The sequence below is a fragment of the Pectinophora gossypiella genome, chromosome 6, assembly GCF_024362695.1.
Source record: "Pectinophora gossypiella chromosome 6, ilPecGoss1.1, whole genome shotgun sequence".
Taxonomy (NCBI): domain Eukaryota; kingdom Metazoa; phylum Arthropoda; class Insecta; order Lepidoptera; family Gelechiidae; genus Pectinophora; species Pectinophora gossypiella.
In genome coordinates, this window is record NC_065409.1 from 3,495,933 (window position 1) to 3,500,745 (window position 4,813).

Genomic DNA, 4,813 nt, shown 5'->3' on the forward strand with positions numbered 1-4,813 from the left:
TACTTATTAAACGTGTTGTTTGCTTGTTACAGCAAATAAATATTGACTGAAAGCTTTTTGTATTATTTTCAGTAAGTACCTCATTAACATGCTTAACGATAAGAGAATCTCTTTTGAGCATAGGTAAGTAGATAAATTGAAAGTACTTACTTAAATAAAGTAAGTATTTAAGTAAATATACAGGGTGGCCCAGAGGTTCACGCCGCCGGTTTACAGTTGATCTTACTGAACCTTTTCTAAGAACATCTCCAATTTGGTCAATGTACGTCCTTCTAGGTCTTCCTCTGCCAAACCTACATACATTATCAAAACAACATTCCATGCATGCAATCAAATCAATTTAAACTAGTCTAATATTAATTACGAAACTCGTCTAGGTACCGAAAAAATGCTACTTAAAATTATCTAATATACTTGTGACACTAAACTTTCAAGGTTAATTAGGCGTTTTATATTTAAGAAGAGCGAATGGCTATTAATTCTTAGGTAAGTATGTTAACTATACCTATTTGCAAGTTATTTCTGTCGCAGTAAATTAAGTATCAACTTAAGCCCCTGCTGGGTTTGGTAAGTTTGGCAACAAATCATTTGAAGGAAACTTTATCCCATTTTGACAGTTGTAAACTTTTTTTTGAAGTGACTTATTGTTGGTAGATTTGCCGCAAATGGCATTAACTACTAGACCGGCAAATGGAGAGCCCTGAGGACTCTCATACTAAAATTGAAAACAACATTTCAGTACCTATCAGGTAAGAGTCCTTTTGCATCTGTAAACGGAAGCTAGTATGGAACATTAAATCTTATAACCTCAAAATGGATTCTTGGAGAATTCCATTTCATTCAATTAATTTCTTTCTAAGTAAAAATTGAGACTTCGCATATTATTTAAACTGGTTTGAAACCACCGTGTCTGTTGCAAGGTTTACAGGAGTAACAAATTCATCCAAAAATGATTTTTCAAGCGCAAGCTTACGAAGTTTTCGCTGACGACGGTTTATGTACAAGTACCCACTCGTATTTGCCGGCGTGTTTCAGCCAAGTAGTTAATGCCATAACATGCGGCAAATCTACAATAAGTCACGTCAAAAAGTAAATAAAATTAAGCTTGTTCCATCTAGGCAGCATCGACATCGTCATCAGCAAAAATGAGTTAACAGCATTAACATTATTAAGTTGAACAAATACATGATTATACTTATTCATAGATCAAATGTTCCCACCCGGATATGGATTAGTGACAGGTTAGCAATGTAATATTAACTTGTAGAAGATAACTTTATATGATTGGGCGTAACACACCCCGGACACATCATACAAAAATCTCATTCTTACCGTATGCTGCCTAACGCGTAAGTGCGAGCGAGACAGTTCGCGCGCGATCTCCCTTACTCCTTAGCGGCTTACGGTCATTTAAGACTAAAGAGTAAAGAATAGAATAAGGAATAATACTACGTATAGAACGGCAACTCTCCGCTCCCCACCAGCATCTGATCTAGGTTTACCTCACCCCCCTCGGACACAGTCTTCAATCGTATGGCGTCAGACGTCACACACACAACGTGTACGATAACTTCAATGTGTAGTATCAGGCTGATCACCTGATTGTCCGAAAGTAAGATGACCCGTGCTTCGGATGGCACGTTAAGCCGTTGGTTCCGGTTACTACTCACTGATGCAAGTATGTAGTCGTTACATGAGCTGTGTCAGGGGCCTTTGGCGGTTTAGTAATAACCCTGACACCTGGGTTGTTGAGGTTGGTATTCCACCTAACAATAAGAATGATAAGAAGAAGAATGTGTAGTGTCTGTGTAAAACGAGGTGTTTTGTATGATGTGTCCGGAGTGTGACTAAAGTAAGACTTAACACCCAAAGGGGGTGAGGTTGGCGCCCGAAACGAATTGGTGCGAGACGGAGAGTCTACACGTAGTATATTTTTTTTTTCTCTTTTATGTATCCTGCTCAACACAGCAATCTGTCATCATGGACATTTAGCTGCTTCTTTGTTTGGTTTCTCCTGTATTTGGTCATTGTAGCGGTGAGAAATGATCCACTGATCGGTCACACTTTTCAGCAGGAAATCTGTTTATTAAAGATGAAACACTGTTTCTCTTAAGTCGTATGTAAACAATACTTCCGGACCCCGATAAGTCAGCAGCCAGAGAGTTGACATGACAAGTTAGTTTTTCTGGTAGTTTTGGCTACTGGTAGCGATTTCTTGCTTCACAGTTTTTAGCTTCAGATCTTGCAGGATGTATTTATTGTGGATGCATTTAGGGATGTCAAACATCGTTCTAGTATTATTCTTTATTCTATGGTTTCGCGCTCACCACTCGGTCATCAGGGTATATACAGACTACACAGGGTTACTAACTCAAGTACATCCCTAGGCTATCGATTGCGGGAACGCCATTGCTCGGTGACCCAACGCCGGCGGTGTCGCGTGACAATGTATATGTTACAAGAAAACCGAAGCCAAGCAACAGAGCTGTCACATCGCTTTCCATCAGCAATGGTCGCTATTTGGGCCACTGGTCGCCGAGTAGGTATAATTATACTAGATTATGTACTCACCTATCACCTTACCTTGGAGGTGTGGTGAGTTTCCTAGAAAAGTACTTAGCTATACTTAAGTAAGTATAACATAGAGTAATGAGATGACACTTAAATGAATTTTGTTATTAAGAGAGTAAGGTTAGGTTAGGTTCACGTAATATCTCCGAAACGCATTTCTCGAGAATGTGGGTTTTTAAATGGAATTCCATAGTCTCTGCCTATCTCGCGGCCTAGGTGGGAAATGGGTGTGAGTTTACGTATGTGGGTTTCCTCACGATGTTTACTTTCACTGCTGAGCACTTTATAATCATTTATGATCAGGATGAGGATTATAATAATATAATATGTACTTACCTATGTTAAAGTGATCGCCTTTTTGAAAAATCGCATTCGGTAGTATTCGCTTATTATCGCTCAGATTGAAATTAGTTGAAAGAAATCGAGGGATTGTTGAAGAAAATCATTCGAAATCGAATCGAATGTGTCAAAAAGGCGCTTTCGTGGTACGATATCCTCTCTTATGCAAATCATTTATGTATGTCTGAATCCAATCCAGTTAGTTTACTTCCGATTTATAGGTACTTAATACACATTTTCTGACGTCATTGTCGCGAAGTGATGCACTTATTACCTGCCTGCGCGAAGCAAAAAGGAATATGTACTTTTCAGTAAGTAAGTATTTAACAAATGAGGTGTCACTAGAGTCATCTTGATTGTGCTAAGAAATTGCTTACGTTATCGTATGTCAATCTGTCCTAACAATTCGCTTACCATGGTAGGTATGTCGCGCCCAGATCTTAGAATTGATCACTTCATGATGTGTTCATTTCATGAAATGGTTAAATTTTATGAAATAACCAACTTAAGTTGACCATATCGTTGAAACGTCAACGTTTAATGATGTTTCAATCAACGTTCGGCCATATCGTTAAAGGCTGTGTTCATTCGATATCCTCACTTATACAAATCATTTATGTATACCAGTATCCAATCCAGTTAGTTTCACATCCGATTTATACTAGGTAATATACACTTTCTTATGAGATTAGGCTGCTCCAATAGCCTAATGTGGATAAGTATCGGTTTCCATTACATTATACAATTCGGGTATTCTTTTACACATTACCTAATAACTATGTACGCCAGTCTATGTGTTACTAGGCGTTAGTTATTACCTAATTGGATAAGAGTACATAGGTAAGTTCATACTTAAAGTAAAGCCCGTAATCCCGAATGGTTGGACACAGCAGCGAGTAACCATAAGATAACTTGCCGCTACTTTTTAAGACTTAGTCCTTAGACTGTTAGTACGTATAGTGCTTACTTAGAAGGCTGAAATGTTTGGCAACAGCTGCCGCTTGGGAGCCAATATTAGGCAGCTATAATTACTGAAATTTATTTTGTCCGGCCAAGTAGTTAATGCCATCTGCGGCAAATCTAAAATAAGTCACGTCAAAAAAAGAACTGAAATTTATAACTACATTGTTTAAAAACGTCTAGCTCTGTACCGAGGTTTTTTTACAGCTACTTTTCCTATTTTCCTATGCTACAGGTCGAGAAGTTGCAGTAGTTTTGTGCGGATGAGAGGTTCGACAAAAAGTATCATTTTTTACAAAAAATGCCCGCTCAAAGTGTAACTATTTTACTTTATGTACTTACTTAAAAATATATTTTTAAGTTTGAGTTTGAGTATGGCGACAGGTGAAGTGGTGCAATTTGTTTTTTTATATATCACGAAGTACAATCTTATCATTAAATTAGTAGCACGCATTGTTTTTTTGGGACGACAGTGTCAAATGACTGTTTGAACATCAGATTTTTTATCTTCTTTTTATTTACATTGTTGCATACCTAACTCAGATACTTGCCTAATGTTAAAATTCGTAATGAGATGAACGATTTAACTAAATACCGAAGTACCTACAATCAATCGATTCTTCAATTATGTCACACGATGCATTTCCAATCCTCAATACGTACACAAAACTCCCATTATTTTACAAGAAGCTTTCGTAACTTAAATAGACTATGAAAAGAACTGAGAAACTAGTTTCCCATTTTTGACTATTTTGCCCCAAATGGGATGCCATAGCAATATAGTTATCTCGCTCTAATAAGCAAGCCGTCCTTGTCTAACGTACGGAGTAATGTCACACCTTATTGCACTTGCGGAGAGGCGCGCGTATCGCCGCGCAGCGGTTCGAAATTCCAAACTTTTAAAAACTTATAAAAATGTTCCCGCGCGCGCTACCAATGACTT